Source organism: Triticum aestivum, chromosome 2A, assembly GCF_018294505.1.
Source record: "Triticum aestivum cultivar Chinese Spring chromosome 2A, IWGSC CS RefSeq v2.1, whole genome shotgun sequence".
Taxonomy (NCBI): Eukaryota; Viridiplantae; Streptophyta; class Magnoliopsida; order Poales; family Poaceae; genus Triticum; species Triticum aestivum.
The window spans coordinates 556,890,535-556,913,360 of record NC_057797.1 but is presented as its reverse complement, the minus strand read 5'-3'; positions in this window follow the sequence as shown (position 1 = coordinate 556,913,360).

The following is a 22,826-nucleotide window of genomic DNA, read 5'->3' as shown; positions in this document are numbered from 1 at the left end:
GGGAATCCTTCATAGAATCAAAGACCATAGAATCACAAATTCAGGGGCGGAGCCAGGATTTGGATATGGGGGGGGGGGCCAAGCCAAACCAAGCAAAGAAAAAAAATTATCCAATACAAAACAAATCATATAGAACAAGGTTTTGCTAAAGTGACATAAAAATATCATTACATTTCTATTAATTTAAAGTGGCCTCTACGACTGCTAATAAGATCAAAAATGTTAATAATTTCATCAGAAGATATCTTAGCTGCTATTTTTTTCTATGTAAATTATCATGCAATGGCGAAGCAATTCATCTCCCATTTTACTTCGAAGACGTGTCTTGAATATTTTCATAGCTGAAAAAGCCCGCTCTGCAGTTGCCGTTGAGACTGGGAGAGTGATAACTAGTCGCAGCAACCTGTCAACCATTGGATATGAAGAAGCTTTTCCGGTTTTAACTAGCCCTTTTGTTAAACAAGCAATAGATGGCAAAGTCATCAGTTCTGGATGGTTGCACACATGTAGCTGAAAATGAGGTAGCTGACTTTCCAAGTGAGCTAATTCTTGACTTGAAAAATCAGCAGGATAGAATTTTTCTGCAAGAGTGCTTATCTTTGGGATATCAAAAGATTCATGCCTTGGATCCAATGATGAACAGAGAGTAAGGAGCTCAATTGCTTGTGTACTGAATCGATCATTCAGTTCACTCAGTTGTTGATCAATTGCAACACTGAAAACATCGACTTTGTAGTGGTGGAGCGTTGTTGTGTTGTCATGCTTATTTCGAGATTTGGTAACATCAACATACCTATTAATTTCGTTACAAAGTCAGCTAAATTCTCAAGATAAAAAGCAACCAAGATATAACTTAATATAAGTTCAGTAATTTTAGTAAGTAGAAAAACATACTTGCGGTCCAAATCTGGGATATCAATCTCGTGCTTCACACAAAAAGATTTGACCTCCTCTAAAAGAGAGTCCCAACCATGTTCTCTTAGCTCACCAAGTAGGACCTTTGTGTTAGAAACAGAATCTATGGCATTTAAAATATCCAAAGATTTGTATTGGAGTTTCTGACACAACACATCAGTGATCTTCATAATCTTTTCCATCAGATGTAGAATGAACACGAAATCAAATGATATGACAATTTTAAGGGATCCAACGGCATCTCCACGAGAATATTTTGAGACTGAACGATCACTTGCTATACCTCTTAAGACGGCAACTGTAGCAGCAAACATCTTCTTTAAGCTCTGTATGGACTTATAGTGTGAACTCCATCTTGTGTCTCCTGGTCTCTGTAAGGTTCCTATTTGGTTTTTCCCTCTGCCTGTATCATGCTCTCCCAACTCAATTTCACGAGAAATTTCCTCCGCTTGGTTTGCTAGTAGCTCATCGCTGCGCTTTGTAGAAGCACTAACAACATTTATTACAAAATTTGCATTCTGAAAGAAGTTATGTACCTCATGTACCTCTCATGATGCAGCAACAAGCGCCAATTGTAATTGATGAGCCATACAATGAATATAGTAGGCATATGGACACTCACGGAGAATAAGAGCCTTCAGTACATTCCACTCCCCTCTCATATTACTTGCACCGTCATATGCTTGGCCCCTGATGTCTTGTACATTCAAGTTATTATTTGACAGTACAGTACATATTGCATTTTTCAAAGTTAAGGCAGCAGTGTCATTAACATGAACTAGATCAAGGAAACGCTCAATTATTTCTGCTTCTTTGTTGGCAAACCGAAGAACAACTGCCATTTGTTCTTTTCTTGATTCATCCCGAGCTTCATCAACCATTATGCAGAACTTCGCATTACCTATTTCTTCTCTAATTGCTTTCTGCACTTCTAGAGCAAGTATGCCAACAATCTCTTTCTGAACATCTCCGGATGTATACTTTGCATTACCTGGAGCATTTTCCAGAACAACTCCCGCGACATCCTTATTGTACAAAGCGAGAATCTTAACCATTTCAAGAAAATTTCCTTGGTTCTTAGACCCCGCAGATTCATCATGACCTCTAAAAGAACAAGCTTGGAATATCAGCCACCTAATGGGACAAAGTAACTAGATGTTAGATACCAAAACATTAAGTCATGTCAAATTTTAGTTGATGTAAAAAAACTTGCTTACCTCATGGCTTCGATGGTAGTCTTAAGCCTCAATCTCGCAGCAGTAGCTACCTTCTCATTTCTCTTTTCCATCACATAGTCGATATGAGCCATACTGGTCTTGAGATCTTCATAGCACCAAGCGGAATAGTTGTGAGCAGAGTCCGGGCCCCCAACATGAGTTAAAAAAGCACACGCTTTTCCATCATTAACCTTTTTCCAGTTTCTAAAACCCTTGACCGAGAATGTATCAGACCCACATCTCCCAACAGGTTTTTTTGAGAAGAGAAAGCACGGCAAACAATATGCGCTATCATTGTGTGTTGAATACTCAAGCCACCAGAAATTTGTGTACCAATCTTTTTGAAATCGACGATGGTGTTTAGACTTTTCGTCAAATGGGTATTCTACCAACTCCGGTCGATATGCTCCCTTAGATATATAAAAATGCCGAGCGTCATCTTGCTTGTCTGGTGGGAGCTCCCAAATTTGGCAACGTTTACCAGGATCTCTCTGATAAGGTGTGGTTATAACTTCTGCTTGTTCTGCAACATTTACCACATCCGGCATATCCTGATCAGAAGCGTTAACTAGACTCGGATTTGTAACTTGCACATCCGCCTCACCAACAATTTTAGTAGGTTGAGAACTTGAAGCAACCCGCTTAAAAAAAGCATTAATCTTAATGGTGTTTGGCCCTGCTTTTCTCTTCATAGCTGCTGCGTGCATATTGGAATGGAGTCATGAAGAATTAACATCACAACATGCTGTATAAGTTTGACATAATCACAGATAGGAAATAATACAAGATAATGGATAATTTGCATCACAAAAATAAGAACTCGCTGCTGGCCGGCACACACAGTACAACACTATCATGAGAATAGTGGACATGTCGAAGATGGGATTATGGGAACAGCCGAACAGGGAATCCTTCATAGAATCAAAGACCATAGAATCACAAGTTACACAACCAAATTACCAAAGCAAAAAAATCTGGAGCATCAATTCGACCAGGACAGGACTGAATTCGACACAGATACAAGATAATAGGATGAGAATCGTCTTGCTAGTTGCTAGTCCGTGGCATGGTGGCAGTATTAAAGCGGGACTGCAGGAAGAATCGACAAGTGCAACAGCCATTTACCTGAATATGTGAATCAGATCGGCTGATCCCTGATCGATATTGAAGAGTAGGAGCCACCGCCCACCGAGCCAGGAGATGAGGAGAAGGCGAGAAGCAGACCTGGGTCCTGGGCAGGAGCAGCTGAGCAGAGGAGGGCGATGGGCGAGAAGGGCAATAGGCGAACGGGGGCGAGGGCGTCGAAAACTGGAACGGCGGCGGCGACTAATCCCATGTATTGATGTATACGCTAATTATGGACTTAGAGTTACTATGGAAGCTAGGGCCTAGGCCGCTACTAATGGGCTTTTTTCACACGGGCCTTTTTTTCTTTCTACCAATATTGACGTTGAGGCTGATAGGGGGGGCCAAATACATGCGTATCTGCCTATGTCTCGTCAATCCTATACTACGTACTTCAGGTTCGCTCGATCGTTGGGGGGGGCCAGGCCCCTGCTCGCCCCCCCCTGTCTCCGCCACTGGCAGAGAGGAAGGGAGGCGCTCATCTCTTCCATGGAGCTCGGCTCTAGGACGAGGCCCTTAGCTGGCTCAGGCGCTGGGTGATGCGGAGGCATTCTTCTGCGGGGTGGATCTGGTTGGTGGAGATGGACCTCAGAGGGGATTGGCATACTGGTGAAATCGAGGAAGGAAAGGAGGCGCAGGTTGGTGGATTGGCTGCGGGATCGGGAGGGGATCCCGAGGTGGGAGACGACAAGGTGGAGTGTGGCGGCGGCGAGGAGGATCCCTAGAAATTAGGGATTTGGTCTGATTTATAGTTTTTGGATAGGGGTGTTTGGTCCCTCCGATCTTAATCGTACAACACCGGACAAATAGGCTAGGGAGACCAAAAAGCAAAACAGAGATGTTTTGCAGATGTTAGGGGATGATCTGAACACAACGGTGATGACTATCCGGGTCGGGTTCGAGACAGTTTTCGGACACGTGTGAGGAGGGCCGCGGCCTGACGAGAGAGGTAAGGTTGGGCCTGGCGGTGAGTGGTAGTGTACTGTGCCGAAAGCCTTGGGCTGAGAGAAGAGAAGAGAGAGACCCGGTGTCGGTGTCAAAACCGGTGGATCTCGGGTAGGGGGTCCCAAACTGTGCGTCTAAGGCGGATGGTAACAGGTGGCAGGGAACACGATGTTTTACCCAGGTTCGGGCCCTCTTGATGGAGGTAAAACCCTACGTCCTGCTTGATTTACTCTTGATGATATGGGTATTACAAGAGTTGATCTACCACGAGATCAGAAAGGCCAAACCCTAGAAGCTAGCCTATGGTATGATTATATGTTGTCCTACGGACTAAAACCCTCCGGTTTATATAGACACCGAAAAGGGCTAGGGTGACACAAGGTCGGTTACAAAGGAGGAGATATCCATATCTGTACTGCCTAGCTTGCCTTCCATGCCAAGTAGAGTCCCATCCGGACACGAGACGAAGTCTTCAATCTTGTATCTTCATAGTCTAACAGTCCGGCCAAAGGATATAGTCCGGCTGTCCGGAGACCCCCTAATCCAAGACTCCCTTAGTAGCCCCTGAACCAGGCTTCAATGACGATGAGTCCGGCGCGCAGTATTGTCTTCGGCTTTGCAAGGCGGGTTCCTCCTTCGAATACAGCACAGAAAAATTTGAATACAAGGATAGTGTCCGACCCTGCAAAATAAATTCCACATACCACCGCAGAGAGAATGATATTTCCATAAATCTAATTTGCTGAATTGTTTTGGCAACACGACATTATGCCATGGCCCGGTGATTATTCGAACCGTTTCCTTTAACTAGCCATGCACATAACGGGAGGCAGTTTTTTGACGCATCTTGTTAAAGCAGAGATTGTGTCCCCCTTATTATGGGATTCTCATCAATAGGGCATGGGTAACCCAACCGCGCCATCGATTATGGCGCTTGGGGGATAAGCGAGTTTCACCAGGCTAGTGGGGGCACATAGTTTCAGCCGCCCTTATAAAGGGACAAGGTTTAACCTTTTTCTACCCACGCTTTCTTCCCCCTTGCTCATCCTCTCTTACGCACTCGAGCTCTAGCGCCCAAGCCTACACCCTTCCCCTCAACCTTCTCCAATCATGTCCGCAGCGGGAGGCAACTGGATGGCTTCCTCCGTTACGGAGGGACACATCAAGAAGCTGCGTGGGGCCGGATACTTGGCCGCGAACATCGCGCACCGGCTGCCTGCTGCGGGGCAGATCGTTCCTACCCCTGAACCTCATGAGAGGGTAGTCTTCCTCCACCACTTCCTCTGCGGACTGGGGTTTCCCCTCCATCCATTCGTCCGTGGTCTCATGTTCTACTACGGGCTGGACTTCCATGATCTGGCCCCGAACTTCGTCCTCAACATTTCGGCGTTCATCGTCGTGTGTGAGGCTTTCCTCCGCATCCGGCCCCACTTTGGCATGTGGCTAAAGACCTTTAATATCGAGCCGAAGGTGGTGGGCGGCCAACAAGCATAATGCGGCAGAGCCATGGTGGGCAAGATGCCCAACATTATATGGCTTGAAGGCTCCTTCGTGGAGACCATTAAGGGGTGGCAATCGGCGTGTTTCTACATCACCGAGCCACGCGACGCCAAATGGGTGGCCGCCCCCAAGTTTCGATCTAGAATCCCCACGCGGCTCACTTCCTGTAAAGAGAAGGGCCTGACCTGGGGTCCTTCGATGGAGCTGGACGGACTCCAGAAATGTATCCGTAATATGACAGGCAACAAGCTCAAGCTTGTCAACATAGTCCAGGTCATGCTCATCCGCCGGATCCTCCCGTGTCAACAATGGGATTTCAACTTGCGCCGAGGTCCCTCCCTCCCTCACCGAGGACTGCGGGCTAAGCGTGAACCACCGAGCACATTCGCTATGTTCTATACATCCGGTAGGACATTTTATTTCCCCTAGCTTAATTATGTGTGGGGTCTGATCTCCATGCTTTTGACAGGACTGGGTGGAGACGTCAGGGCGGATTAACTGTCCGGCCCCTCTGCCTGAGGACACTGTGGACGCTCTCCTTACGGAGATGCTGACTCCAGCCCCTTACAAGGTGCCGGAGAAGACCAAGAAGGCCAAGGGAACCCGAAAGAGTTCCCGACGCCAGGTGTCATCGGACTCGTCGTCTGATAACTCTGCGACACACTCCTCCCCCGAAGACGAGGAGGAGGAAGAAGAAGATGCTCCCCCTTCAGTTGGCGGAGACAAGAAAAGGAAGGCCGCCCCAACCGGGGGGCGAAGGGTCCAAGAAGGGAAGGACTCTCCTTCCGGACTATTCCACCACCGTCACCGAAGGCGAAAACGAGTGGCTGCTCAGGTCCAAGCCCCTGGCGAAGTCGTAAGTATTTGGATGCCAGAATAACTCATAGCATACCTTTGTCGCACTGCCGCTCCTAACGCCGAATTAGAACTATGCAGACCGCCGCGAGCCCGTATGGATGTATCGTCGGACGGCTCCCTGGGCTCGTCGGATATGGATAGCGATCCACTTCCGACCGCCACCTCCCCTTGCCCTACGGACAACACTGAGGTATTGTCTCAAGAGGCACCGGGCCAAGGGGAGACAGTCCCGAAGGCGCCTCAAGGCGACCTATCGGACTCCGGGAGCAGAGGGAGCAAGGCTCCTGAGGGCTCCGAGTTCGGCCCTCAGCCGAACACCGCACCGGAACCCCTAGTGGTTCCGGACTCGGGCAGGTGGCCTCCTTCCAAAAGGGGTAAAATGCCTGTGCCGGTGACCTATGTCCATCCAGAGGCACCGGACAATCTGCTGGGAGCGCTTCGTAGTGCTTCCATCGATGAAGAGCACTGCACTATTATGAGTGCGGTGGTCCAGAAGGTTCAGTCCACCAAGAGCGGACTGACTGAAGCCTGTGCCAGCCTTCTAACAGGCTTTGACGTAAGTTTTTGAAATATAGGAAAAATATTACCGCATAGACAGTAGCCCCTGATGCTTTGTTCGGTGTTCAAAAAGAAAAGCCAAACAGAGGATCAAACAATATCGCAGGAGTCTAATATAAGTATGTCTATATGCGTGCGTAGGCTTCACTGTTGGCCTCTACTGCACTGACTACAGAGGTCGCCGCACTAAAGGAGGACCTTAAAGGGTCCAAGGATGAGCTCGGCCTTGCCAAGAGGCAGCTCGAGGAGAACAAAGGTAAGCAGTACCTAGCCCATGGATATATATAAAAAGAATGCGATTGCAAAATGACAGGATCATCGTAAATTTGCCAGGGGCCACGACCGAGGTGGCGACCCTGAAGCAGGTGCTATCCAAGGCCGAAAATGAAGCGGCCAAGGAGCGCACCGAGCGGGAAAGGAATGAGGCATGGGTGGGTGAGGTGCAGCAAGAGCTCCACGCTCTCGTGACGAAGCACGAGGTGTTGGAGCTTGACTTGAAGACGCGAGAGTCCGAGCTTGCCGCAGCCCTCGAGAGCACAAAGAGTTCCAAGGCCGAAGCCCAAAAGGCCCTCTAGGAGATTGATGCGATGAAGAAGATAGCGGCGGGTAAGCCATTCTATATGCAAAGCAAGCATGTGAAAGTGAATTCCTTGTTACTGACCTGAATTCGGAGCTCTCCAGGAGCATCGCAGATTTGCCCCACAACGTTTCGGATGCCGCACAATTTTACCAAGCCGAGGAGGGAAGCTCAACAGAGAAGCTGTTCTGGTCTCAGTATACTAGGGCCGAACACCCGATACCTCTGAGCGACCAGCTGAAGCAACTATTCAAGCTGCACCAGGCGGCCGAACAGGCCATGAGGGGCTTTATAGTCCGGATGTGGCCTGGCGATTCCCTTCCCAACAGCTACTTTGGCCTGGTGAGGCGTATTGTGGATGCCTGCCCACGGCTTGAAGTCATCAAGCGGTCCGTCTGCATCGAAGGTGCAAGCCGGGCTTTCGCCCATGTGAAGGTGCAATCGGCCAAGATGGACGCGTGAAACTGGTGAAGGAAGGGCCGCCGCCAGGCAAGGAGCATCACCACCCCGAGATGTACTATGAGGGTCTCCTGAAGGGCGCTCGTCTTGTAGCGGACGAGTGTACGAAATATATAATATTCGAGTAAACTCGCTCGTGCGAATCCTGTATTTATGAAAACTTGTTCATATGCGCTATGCAACGCTTGTTTGAATTTAAAATATTACCTTCTGTTCGGCTGTTTATCAAATCTGAGAGATGGCTAGTCGTCGGCTTCTGCCCCCATGCCACAAGTGCTAGGGTGTTCGAGATAAACCTGAGCACTCTTGTTCCCATTGTTGGGTCCTTCGAGGGAGGTGCTCAGCACAACGAACAAGGCAATTGGACTATAATGCATTATCACTCTCACTTAGCCATAGAATTCTATAATTTTAAATTTTGGCAAAGCCCCTAGTATTCGGAAGGCCGAATTCGGGGCGCGATACATGCCTTAAGCCGGCTAGGGCTGACTCCTCGCTCTAAGCGGCATGAGTCTTTAGGGACTCAAAAACCTCTCGAACAACGACCAGTCTCTCGCCTTATCATGACATTGAGTTTTAGCTTTCTCTACTGAGGTGCTTAGCCCAGCAGAATCGGGGCACAATCCCAGTAGTTCTCCCAGTGTTACCTTAGCCGATATAGCGGAACGGAAGGTACCAAAACATGGGAGCCGGGCAAACCCAACTATTGACCCAAGACATGATTCGGAGCTGATGCATATAATGCTATAAGTTCGGGGTGCCGCACTGTCGAAAGTGTTCGGACTTCTCATGCCGTATTATGAGGTATGCTTAAGCCCCTAACGTGTTGGCCGTACCAGATTGTACGGGTGTTGGATGTCATGAATGAACATATATATATCTATATAAAAGAAGAATGCAATAATGGTCTTAATGCTATGCATATTTTATTCAAAAAGGTGTGTTAAAGCAGAATGATACCAGTAGTGCAATAAGCAGAAAGTGGGACTGTTTGACATGTCCCTTCCAAGGGCAAGCTGAGGAATAGTATTAAAACTATTTCACTCGTTATCGTAATCCACCTAGGAGTTCCGTGGCGTGATGTAGCTTTCTGCCTCCTTGGTTGCTGCATCATGTGTTCGGCAATCACGCTGCCGGACAGGGTTTCTGGAGATTAAAGTCCTGAAAGAGAAAAATAACAAAGCGGGAAGCCCCTAGTGCGGTTTAAGCCGCGACTTGGGGCGTGCGGCCGTCGTGCCCCCCTACCCGCCTATGCCCATGGTATTTTTAATGCGTAATTATGTACGCGTGGCATGGATTTTGCCGTTTGGCTGGGACCAGGGCGGGGGCCGCATTGCTATGCGAGCTCGGGACGTGCGAGGCGGTCTGGTTGCCGATTACTCCAGGCGCGCTTGAAGTTGTCCGGGTCCTTAATCGCCGAACTAGTGGATGGCCTTAAGAGGCTGCTTTGCGCTTCTGCTGCGAGGGCCGCAGTGTGCTCCTCCATGCGGAGAGAGCGCTCTGTGTTTCCATTGACTGTGATGAGCCCCCGAGGCCCTGGCATCTTGAGCTTGAGATATGCATAATGCGGTGCCGCATTGAATCTTGCAAATGCGATTCTCCCGAGCAGTGCATGGTAGACACTGTGGAACGGGACTATATCGAAGATTAACTCTTCGCTTCGGAAGTTATCCGGAGATCCGAAGACCACTTCCAGTGTGACTGAGCCTGTGCAATGGGCCTCTACACCTGGTATGACGCCTTTAAAGGTCGTTTTAGTAGGTTTGATCCTTGAGGGGTCTATACCCATTTTGCGCACTGTGTCATGATAGAGCAGGTTCAGGCTGCTGCCGCCGTCCATTAGGACTCGAGTGAGGTGAAATCCGTCAATGATTGGGTCTAGGACCAGTGCGGCGAATCCGCCATGACGGATGCTAGTGGGGTGGTCCCTGCGATCGAAGGTGATCGGACAGCAGGACCATGGGTTGAACTTGGGGGCGACTGGCTCCAACGCATATACGTCCCTGAGCGCACGCTTCCGCTCCCTCTTGGGGATGTGGGTGATGTATATCATGTTCACCGTCCACACTTGTGGGGGGAACCTCTTCTGTCCTCCGGTGTTCTGCTACCGGGGCTCCCCCTCGTCATCGCTATATGACCCCTTATCTTTGTTTTCGGCATTTAACTTGCCGGCCTACTTGAACACCCAACAGACCCTATTGGTGTGGTTGGCTGGCTTGTCGCGGGTGCCGTGTATTTGACACGAGCGATCGAGTATACGGTCCAAACTGGACGGGCCCGGGGTGCTTCTTTTGAATGGCTTTTTCCGCTGACCGGGTTTAGAGCCTTTGACTCCGGCATTGACTGTCGTATCCTCGGTATTGTCGCTGTTACTGCGGCGCTTATGCTTGTTGCGACGTGACCTGCCATTGCTGTCCTTGGTATCCAAAGTACCATGGTTCTTTGATATGTTATTACTGCGAGCCAGCTAGCTATCTTCTCCCGCGCAAAAGCGGTTCATGAGTGTCGTGAGGGCTGCCATAGATTTCGGCTTTTCCTAACCAAGGTGCCGGGCTAGCCACTCATCGCGGATGTTGTGCCTGAAAGCAGCTAGGGCCTCTCCATCCGGACAGTCGACGATTTGATTTTTCTTTGTTAGGAACCGTGTCCAGAATTGCCTGGCCGATTCCTGTGGCTGCTGAATTATGTGGCTCAAGTCATCGGCGTCTGGTGGTCGTACATAAGTGCCCTGAAAGTTGTCGAGGAATGCGGCTTCCAGATCTTCCCAACAGCCAATGGACTCTGCTGGCAAGCTGTTGAGCCAATGCCGAGCTGGTCCTTTGAGTTTTAGTGGGAGGTATTTGATGGCGTGTAGGTCATCACCGCGGGCCATGTGAATGTGCAGGAGAAAATCCTCGATCCACACCGCAGGATCTGTTGTGCCGTCGTATGATTCTATATTTACGGGTTTGAAACCCTCTGGGATTTGACGATCCATTACTTCGTCTGTGAAGCATAAGGGGTGTGCGGCGCCTCTGTACTGGGCTATATCGCGACGCAGCTCGAATGAGTCTTGTCCACTGTGTTCGGCCCGGCCGGACTTGCTTTTGCTATATCCGGCGTGGCGATTATCGTCTCGCATAGTGGCGCGCCCTCTTGATCCGTAGATCGATCTTGCATGTTTTGCTTTGTCCTCCTATCATCTCGCAGGTCTGGCGTATTTCCCCCTGCCTTTTTATTTGAATGATGTCGGGGTGCGGGCTGAGCTTTTGGCTGGAATATCTCTTTGTTGCGGCCACGAGGTGGCCGGTCAGCCGCATCATACGCTAGGAATGTAGGTTTCTGTGCTTCCTCCTCCAGTTGGGGTAGCAACCTGCACTTTGGGTAACTCTTGGAGGGGCGTTCCAGTTTATACTCTTCGGCCGCCAGGACTTCAGTCCATCTGTCAGCTAGCAGATCTTGATCAGCTTGAAGCTGCTGCTGCTTTTTCTTAAGGCTATTTGTCGTGGCTATCAACCTGCGCTTGAAGCGCTCTTTCTATCGACGGGGTCCTCTGGCACGGTGAATTCATCATCGCCAAGGCTTGCCTCGTCTTCGGAGGGAGGCATGTAATTATCATCCTCCGGCACTCCATATGCCGCTTTCTCAGGAGAGCTGGCTCCTCCATCCTCCTGTTCTAAATCTTGCTGGAGGGGATTGTTGTTGTCTTCAGCACTATCCGGAGTGCTATTATCTCTGGTGCTGGTATCACCACTTTTGCCTTGGCGGGACTTAGAGCGGCGCCGCTGACGCTGGCGCTTGGGTTGCTTCTTGGAGGGGTCATCCTCCATTGTCTCGTTGCCGTTTCCTAATTTGGGTGTGTCCACCATGTATATATCGTATGATGAGGTGGCTGTCTAGTGCCCTGTGGGCAGTGATTCCTCTTCAACTCCCGTATCGTCGTCCATACCGTCGATGTCTTCAGAGTCGAAGTCGAGCATGTCGGTTAAGTCATCGACAGTGGCTACTAAGTGGGTGGTGGGTGGGTGGAGAATTTCTTCGTCATCCGCATCCCAATCCTACCGAACATAGTTCAGCCAGGGCTCTCCTGACAAGGAGAGAGACCTTAATGAGTTCAGTATGTCGCCAAAAGGCGAGTGCTGAAAAATATCCGCGGAGGTGAACTCCATGATCGGCGCCCAGTTGGATTCGACGGGCATGGGCGCAGGCGGTTCGGAGTCTGTCGCCAGAGAAGGATCTGGCAGTTTGCCAACACGGCTCTCATGAAGGGTAAGGTCGATATTCGGCTCGATCGCCATTGAGGGTACGGTCTCTGTGACGGGGTCCATCCACCCGTCCATGGATGGCGTAACTGGCTCCGAATTGAGGCTCGGAGCGGCTGCCGGTGCGATCTCCTGAATACGGTCCGATGATAGAGCTAAATCGTACTCATCGTGACCGCGCAGCGCACAAGGCAGGGGTTCGAGACCGTCGAAGATCAAGTCTCTGCGGATGTCGGCCGTGTAGTTTAAGCTTACAAACCTGACCTGGTGGCCAGGGGTGTAACTTTCGATCTGCTCCAGATGGCCAAGCGAGTTGGCCCGCAGTGCGAAGCCGCCGAACACAAAGATCTGTCCGGGGAGAAAAGTCTCACCCTGGACTGCGTCGCTATCGATGATCGTAGGATCCATCGAGCCTAACGGCGACGACGCAGAGGAACTCTCAACGAAAGCACCAATGTCGGTGTCAAAACCGGCGAATCTCGCGTAGGGGGTCCCGAACTGTGCGTCGAAGGCGGATGGTAACAGGAGGTAGGGAACACGATGTTTTACCCACAAGATCGGAAAGGCTAAACCCTAGAAGCTAGCCTATGGTATGATTGTATGTTGTCCTACGGACTAAAACCCTCTGGTTTATATAGACACCGGAAAGGGCTAGGGTTACACAAGGTCGGTAACAAAGGAGGAGATATCCATATCCGTACTGCCTAGCTTGCCTTCCACGCCAAGTAGAGTCCCATCCGGACACGATACAAAGTCTTCAATCTTGTATCTTCATAGTCTAACAGTCCGGCCAAAGGATATAGTACGGCTGTTCGGAGACCCCCTCACCCGGCGACTGTTTCCGGAGACCGAAAATGTCCGACGATAGATCGGCTATACTGCCGCTATAATTATCCGCTGGGGCGTCAAACGGACTCCAAATGTGATGAAACTTGGCAGGCGGCCTACTGACAACAACACAACACCGCACGCCAACTTTCAACCCATTCTGAGAACATTCTTCGGCCACTTATAAAATACTATTTCGGACATGCCGCGGGCGCATGCGAGTCTGGTTGGCTCAGAACGGACAACGGACGGAACTGGGGAAACCCGGACGGATGCAAGTTTCAAAAACATGATGATGCAATGCACATGATGACATGACAAGATGCAACACACAAGCGAATGGCATGGCAAAGATGGCGAATAACTGGAAGACACCTGGCGCATCGGTCTTGGGGCGTCACACTCGTACCTGCACAAAATAAATAAATCCTCGCAACCAACGCAAATAGGGGTTGTCAAGCCCTATAAGGCCACTTACGAGAGTGAGATCTGATAGATATGACAAAGAAATATTTTTGGTAATTTTATGATAAAGATGCAACGTAAAATAAAGGCCAAGTAAATAGCAAAGTAGTAGGAGAACAATATCATAAAGATAGACCCGGGGGCCATAGGTTTCACTAGTGGCTTCTCTCGAGAGCATAAGTATTCTACGGTGGGTGAACAAATTACTGTTGAGCAATTGACAGAATTGAGCATAATTATGAGAATATCTAGGCAAGATCATGTATATAAGCATCATGTCCGAGACAAGTAGAACGACTCCTGCCTACATCTACTACTATTACTCCACTCATTGACCGCTATCCAGCGTGCATCTAGAGTATTAAGTTAAAAATAGAGTAACGCCTTAAGCAAGATGACATGATGTAGAGGGATAGACTCATGCAATATGAAGAAAACCCCATCTTGTTATCCTCGATGGCAACAATACAATACGTGCCTTGCTGCCCTTACTGTCACCGAGAAAGGACACCGCAAAGCTAAGCACTTCTCCCATTGCAAGAAAGATCAATCTAGTAGGCCAAACCAAACTGATAATTCGAAGAGACTTGCAAAGATAACCAATCATACATAAAAGAATTTAGAGAAGATTCAAATATTGTTCATAGATAGACTTGATCATAAACCTACAATTCATCGGTCTCAACAAACACACCGCAAAAAGAAGATTACATCGAATAGATCTCCACAAGAGAGGGGGAGAACATTGTATTGAGACCCAAAAAGAGAGAAGAAGCCATTTAGCTACTAACTATGGACCCGTAGGTCTGAGATGAACTACTCACACTTCATTAGAGGGGCTATGGTGTTGATGTAGAAGCCCTCCGTGATCGATGCCCCCTCAAGCGGAGCTCCGGAACAGGCCCCAAGATGGGATCTCTTGGATACAGAAAGTTACAGCGGTGGAATTAGGGTTTTGGCTCCTGTTCTGATCGTTTGGGGGTACGTGGATATATATAGGGGGAAGAATTACGTCGGTGGAGCAACAGGGGGCCCACGAGGGTGGGGGCGCGCCCCCTACCTCGTGGCCTCCTGTTGCCTACCTTGGCGTAGGGTCCAAGTCTCCTGGGTCTTATCTATTGAGAAAATCACGTTCTCGAAGGTTTCATTCCGTTTGGACTCCGTTTGATATTCCTTTTCTTCGAAACCCTAAAACAGGCAAAAACAGCAATTCTGGGTCGAGCCTCCGGTTAATAGGTCAGTCCCAAAAATGATATAAAAGTGGATAATAAAGCCCAATAATGTCAAAAACAGTAGATAATATAACATGGAGCAATCAAAAATTATAGATACATTGGAGACGTATCAAGCGCCCACACGAAGGAGCGGCAACAACCCTGGATCTATTCGTTGCTCCTGTTGATTTCTGCCGAAGGTCGTCGTGCTCTTCAGGTATGGCAGTGTCCTGCTATTGTTGTTGTTGTTCTAGTTATGTTGGAGTGTGCATGATTTTATCCATAGCTGGCACTTTGAATCAAATCCATGATTCTGAGATGTACTGTTTGTTCACATTTAAGTATAAGTTAAGCAGCCATGTTAAGGGTAACCTGAGAACACTTGCTTAGGAGAACAAACTTGACTTCCTATATATACCCAAGTGAACATGTACTATTACTAACTAACTATGGCAATGAATTTTATCTATGTGAGATTAGAATTTGAGTGCCATCATTCATCTCATGGTATCTTGTTCTCTATGATAACTATTCCTAGGAGACCGTGATGCTTAATCTGCGTGTGTTTGATTGCCGAGAGGCGCTGGAAGAGCACTTCCCATGCTTGTCTTGAGGAGAACACCACCTGGGAGTCTAGGACTTGGTGGCTGACATTGAGAAGGTCAGGCAGCATGTTGACATTCCAAAGTGGCAGGCAACTGCAAATACATCTTTTGTCAACTACAATATATACCCAGCTGCGAAGAAACCACTTGAAGAAAATATTTAAGAGAGACGGGCAGGTCATGTAGATTTTCTTGCATTTGTGCATAGATATTTTTTTAAAACCATTTGTGCATAGCTATTGATCATGAATGTTGCAATGCAAGTTATTAAAAGAAGATGATACCTCTTTATGCCTTGTCTTTTCAAAAACTAGATAGCTAGTCAAGCAATTTTTTTTAAGTTTGATACTAGTGTTATTGTTGGAGATATATAGTGGAAAACAACATCCATAGTGGTATAGATTTTTCCCGTCCATGATATGCTTATTATTGAATTAGTTGGTCCTAAAGAATGCTTCGCCTCAGCTTTGCTTAGTGGCTGGTTACATATCCTAAAAATTGCAATGCAGGTGAAAAGATTAAATACCCCGGCATGCTTGCAATTGTTTACGCTGAATTGTTTTTTTGTAATCTATCTTGCTATACTGGTTCCAAGTTCTTGAGTAGCACCTCTGAGATAACTCACTTGTGGTTATTTAGTGGCTCTATCATTTGTGTTTGTGCATTCCTTTTTCCTGGGCATCATTCATGGCCGTCTAGTAGTCCACATACTTCTGGTTCCATTTAGTATATGTGTCACATCCCTAGTCTGTTAATGACCTAGGCTAGTTATTCTTTGTTGCATCATGTCTAAATTCAATTTGAATTTGAATTGGGGACATTTTAAAGCCTCAAAAATCATTTTGAAAATGACCAAGATCAAAATTGCTTCAAAAGGGTCCAAGAAAATGTTCCTGTTTCCTTCTGAAAATATTGGCCAGAGGTAAATTTCAAACCAATATTTTTAGGAGCTCAGAAATATTTATTTTGGGCATTTGGAATTAATGCAGTAACTATTTGCATTGGATTTATATTAGCTATATATTTAATATGATCCAATAATTCTGGAAAACTTGTGAGGGGCTTTGGAATAATCCTTTTAGTCCCTGCAAAATTTATCAAAAGAAAATAAATTGATTTAGTAATTTTAATAAATCAGAAACAAGTTACAGAAATAGAAAAGAAAATAAAATAGAAAAAAACCAGAAAGGAGAAAGGGAGAAGCCCACCTGGGCCTTTCTTGGCGGCCCAGCAACCGGTCCAGCCGACTGGCCCTGCCAGTCATCCCCTTCCTCGCGCCAGGAGGACAGGGGCACGCGCCCGACGTGCGTGGCCCCACGCGGCCACCTCCAGGCTGCTTGCCAGCGCCATGACCCCCCTGGAGATGCCACGCAACCCCCCATGCCCCTATCACTCTCTCCCGTGCCTTTTGCCTCCTCTGGCTCCCTCTCACCCTCCCACCGAGTGGAGCTCGTCACCGCCGCTCGCTCCTGCCGCGGCCGATGCCACCGCCTTGCCTCCCCAACACGTCCATAAGGTCCCTCTCCGTCTCCTACGCCTTCTCCGCCAAGTCAAGCGATGCCGGAAGCCCTGGTGTATTGATTGGTGAATATGTGGACTCGTGTGTGCCACCCCAAAAGAGTTACTTGCAGTCGTAGTTCGGGATAGCCACTAAGTCAAAGCTTGCTTGCTGCAGTTAAATTCCACATCCCCTTTGTTGATACTGATGAATATGTAGCAAGTTCTAATGTAAGTCTTGCTGGGTACATTTGTACTCATGTTTGCTTAATTTATGTTTTTGCAGGGAGACCTCAATCTCACAAGTAGTTCCGCGTGGACTTCGACGTTTAGCTTGTTACCTCCGCTACGATCTTGTGCCCTCAGCAGGTTCTTTTAGATAGTCAGGCTTCTCAGCCTTTTCCATTTGTAGTTGTCTGTACTCAGACATGTTATGCTTCCATTGTTTGTATGCTCTGAATGTTGGGTCATCAGACCCATGTTTGTAATATCTGGCTCCTCGGAGCCTAATGAATAAATACTTTGAGTCGTAGAGTTTTGTTGTGATGCCATGTTGTATTTGCACATATAGAGCATATTGTGTGTATGTTATTGAAATGCTTGGTATGTGTGGGATCCGACTACCTAGTTGTTTATTCTTGGTAGCCTCTCTTACCGAGAAATGTCTCCTAGTGCTTCCACTGAGCCATGGTAGCTTGCTACTGCTCCGGAACACTTAGGCTGGCTGGCATGTGTCCTACTTCGTTCATGTGTCTGTCCCTTCGGGGAAATGTCACGCGTTGTTCCTTTAAGTCCATGTAGCTTGCTATGACTTGGGTTCATACGTTGATGACTGACACGATCGTTGCTGGGTCATGTATGCCTGTCCCTGTAAGTTAGTGCCACTTTGGATTCACGACTAGTCATGTCGGCCCGGGTCCTTTATCATATGGATGCTAGTGACACTATCATATACGTGAGCCAAAAGGCGCAAATGGTCCCAGGCCAGGTAAGGTGGCGCCCATGGGAATACCATGCGTGAGGCCGCAAAGTGATATGAAATGTTACATGCTAGATCGGTGTGACTTAGGATCGGGGTCCCGACAGCTTTGGGTAGCAGCAGCTTAAGCATAATGGAGTTGTTGTTACTCTGCGCCTACTTCGTTAGAGTTTGCATCATCTCCTTGTTTTTTATAGAATAAATGCCTTCACTATTCTTATTCTAAACCTCTGATCCTGATACTGATTGTATTTGTCTTGATCGAATTACAGGAAACATGGTGACTATAGTGCAGGCGGCGCTGGCCATCCTATTCGAGGCCGTGTGTTAGGTGATTCCTCGGGTAGCCATGACACTACACTGGCTGATTAGTACCCAACAGCATGTTTGTAATATTTATAGGGTTTTCCTTATAGGAATAATGCTCATGGTATATTTATATGTCCTGCAGCACATGCTCTTTTTTGGTATGTACGCAATCTTGATATGGTGTTTTGGCAGCTGGGATATAAGATTGCACTTTGGTATGTGATTTACTCATGTTGGCACTACTTGTTAAGTGATTATCTTTATGCCCTTGCTACCAGTAGGCTGGTCAATACATGATTGCTCTGTAATTTGTCTTTTCTGGAACATTTTGCTTGGTCCTTCATATCTGACTATGTAATGTAGAAGCTCTACTTTATCCTAATAGCTGCCTATAGCATTTTGCTACTATCTGTGTGATGCTAAACAATATGCTCTTCATTTGTTGCTATATTCTCAAGTGTTGTTTACCATTTACATTGTTTTACATTTGCTATATTCACAAATAGTAGTAGTGTCTGGTCTAGATAAGAAAACAAGTAGTAGTGTCTGGTCTAGATAAGCAAAGAAGGGATGATCTATGCAGTTGTTGATCTGAATTGTTTGTTTCTGGGCAGTGTAGGACGAGCTGTAGCAGGACAACCTGGAGCGGAAGAACTTCGAGGACAAGATCAAGGAGAACCTGGAGAAGACCACCAATTATCTCATCCTCGTCGGCATGGTTGGCTCCTTTGGCAGACCCCTATTTAGCTTCGACCAACTTACTTTTGTCGCTGGCTACCAGCATTTCCAGGTACATTTGTGTCCTGCTCTCTTGCCCACCATTTAGTTTTTGTTGGAGTGTGCATGGTGGCATCCTGAGCTTGCACTGTAAAATATTCTTTTCCTTATTCCTAAGCTCGCACTATAAATTTTCCTTTGTCTTGTTGATAATGCCATGTCTTATGCAATTAGATTACATTTCTATTTGTTATGGTAATATAAAAAATATTCATGCTGTTGAAATTTTCATAGTGCGTGCCTTTCATTTCTTTATTTTGATTATTTCCCTTGTATTCAATATGCTTCTAATGGTTGATCCTTCCAATGTCAGGTGTTGTGTGTTCTGGAAGATGGAAGAGGAAGAAGATTTATTTTTGTTGAACGAAATTTTCTATATTATGTTTTGTTGTATGTATGATTTGATATTTTATATAGGAACAAGTGATACTATTTTGTAGGGCTTTATGGCCTGTGATGTAAACATATTTAGTGATGAACTATGAAATTATTTGCAAAATTTGTTGAAAAGGAGGATCATTTGTATGAATATGGGCCACATATATATGAATGGGCTGAAAAGAATACTGGACCAACTCCAAGATTAAATTATTATTTGACTGTATAAAGAGGCTGAATGTAAACCAGAACTGAGCTGCACAAAATAGTACCTATATTTTTGAAAGGCCAAACATGCATAAAAATTGACGGGCTGAATAGTTGGGCTTGGCTCATGTAGCTGACAAAAATTAATAGAAATAAATATACTAAATGGGCCGAATTAATGGGCTCGGCCCATATAGACACCGAATTGGACCGAACTGATTCTTATCAATGACCTTTTCATTTGGTCGCAATTTTGCCATCTCAGCTTGCCACGTCGGATCCGACATGGCCTAGGCAGAGAACCAGTGAGCAAAGTAGTTGGTTGTAGGATCAATGATGTTTTGTTTTGGTCGTTGCCTTCAACAACCTTATCACAAAGAAGGTCGTTAATTTCCATTAAAAATGGTCAGCTATTGACCATCTGTTTTGGTCACAAAAATGTCGCCAGTGAAAAACAATGACCAGTCAGTGACCAGTAGTGATGGTCGCAAGTTGACATATTTCTTGTAGTGTGTCCCCGGCGGAATCGCTTCTCCGGAGAGCAAAAGTGCTCGTGCCCATGTTCCGCCTCGAGACGGCGGTGCTCCATCCCAAAAGTCCTATCCTTATTTTTCTCTAGGGAAAATGGGCTTATATACCAGAAGACGCGCACCAGAGGCTGGCCAGGGGCCCCACAACCCACCAAGGCATGCCTAGGGGGGCGGGGGGTGGGCGCGCACTTGTGCCTTGTGGGCACCTGGGTGGCCCCCTCTGGTACTTCTTTGCTCACTACTGGAAACAGAGAATTTGCCATCAGTCAGATCTTTGTCGTCTGATAGCAGACGACAAAGAAGGTCTTTCCGGTCTGTTTCTAAAAAATAGACGGCAAAGAACAGGCTAATGACAAAGATCATATTTGCCATTAATCAATTCTTTGACGTCCGCTAGCGGGCGTCAAAGAGTTGGGTGGGGTCCAGTGGAGACCCAAACCCTAAAGGCCCACCAGCCCCACCTCTTTGCCGTCAGCTAGCGGACGGGAAAGAATCTTTGCCATCCGCTGGCTGACAGAAAACCAAATACTACCTAATGGCACCCCACCCCATCTCCCACTCTCGCCCTCTCACTCCACGTCGCCCACACCCCAACCGCCGCTGCCGCCGCCCCCGACTCTCACCGCCCTCGCCGCCCTGCCACGCCACCCACCACCCACCCCGCCGTCCCGCGGCCTCGCCGCCCTGCAGCCTCGCCACCCTGGTGCCCGATCCGTGGCCTCGCCGCCCCACCGCTCTGCGGCTTCGCCGCCCGCCACCCCTCCGCCCCACAACTGTGAGCCTCTCCCCTCTGTTTTTTTCTTTTTTCTACTGTTAGTTAGGTTAGTGATGTCTACTATGCAACTTTATCCTGGTAGACGTTGTTGGGCCTCCAAGTGCAGAGTTTTGTAGGATAGTAGCAAATTTCGCTCAAGTGGATGACCTAAGGTTTATCCATTGGGGAACACAGTAATTTCAAAAAAATTCCTACGCAAACGCAAGATCCAACTAGGTGATGCATAGCAACGAGAGGGGAAGAGTGTTGTCCATGTACCCTCGTAGATCGTAAGTAGAAGCGTTATGACAACACGGTTGATGTAGTCGTACGTCTTCATGTTCCGACCGATCCTAGCACCGAAGGTACGGTGATACGTCTCCAATGTATCTATAATTTATGAAGTATTCATGCTATTATATTATCTTTTTTGGATGTTTATGGGCTTTATTACACACTTTTATATTATTTTTGGGACTAACCTATTAACCGGAGGCCCAGCCCAAATTGTTGTTTTCTTGCCTATTTGAGTGTTTCGAAGAAGAGGAATATCAAACGGAGTCCAAACGGAATGAAACCTTCGGGAGAGTTATTTTTGGAATGGAAGCAATCCAGGAGACTTGGAGTAGACGTCAGGGAAGCTTCAAGGAAGCCACGAGGCAGTGAGGCGCGCCCTACCCCCCTAAGCGCGCCCCCACCCTCGTGGGCCCCTCGTGGCTCCCTTGACCGACTTCTTTCGCCTATATATTCATCAATATACCCTAAAAACAACAGAGAACGGAATCGATTTGGAGTTCCGCCGCCAGAAGCCTTTGTAGCCACCGAAAACCAATCTTGACCCGTTCTGGCACCCTGCCGGAGGGGGTGAATCCCTCTCTGGTGGCCATCTCCATCATCCCGACACTCTCCATGACGAGGAGGGAGTAGTTCACCCTCGGGGCTGAGGGTATGTACCAGTAGCTATGTGTTTGATCTCTCTCTCTCGTGTTCTTGAGTTGGCACGATCTTGATGTATCGCGAGCTTTGCTATTATAGTTGGATCTTATGATGTTTCTCCCCCTCCACTCTCTTGTGATGAACTGAGTTTTCCCTTTTAAGATATCTTATCGGATTGATTCTTTAAGGATTTGAGAACACTTGATGTATCTCTTGCATGTGCTTATCTGTGGTGACAATGGGATATCACGTGATCCACTTGATGTATGTTTTGGTGATCAACTTGCAAGTTCCGTGACCTCGTGAACTTATGCACAGGGTTTGGCACACATTTTCGTCTTGACTCTCTGGTAGAAACTTTGGGGCACTCTTTGAAATTCTTTGTGTTGGTTGAATAGATGAATCTGAGATTGTGTGATGCATATCGTATAACCATGTAACACCCCGGTGTAATGATGCTACAGTAACCCTGGGGTTAAGTTAATCATTTTGCTAAACAAGTTTTTGATCACCCTTGGTTCTCTCTCATTTCAGATTCCAGTTGAATTCAATTTGAATTTATGTGTGAAATTCAAAAATGCTCACACATGAAATATAAAATGTTCATCATGTGGCAAATAATCCCTAACTAATTTTGGTGGTGGAACCAACCTTTTTTAAAGTGTTTAAATGCCTTTTAATAAAGAAAACAGAAAAGGTTTTTTGTTAAAAAAATAAATAAGAAAAGGGGAGAGGCCCTGCCCCTCACTGGGCCTTTGGCCCAGGTAACCCCTAGGCCGGCCCAGCCGCGCCTACCTAACCCCCACTCCCTCGCTAACCCTAACCTGGTCGCCCCGTTCCACCACTCCCTCCCCACGCACCCCCACTCCCCCACGTTTTCCCTCGCTCCTCTGCCCCCTCGTCCTGATCCAGATCGAGGGGCGGCAACCCCAGCGACCGCGCCCCGCCCGAC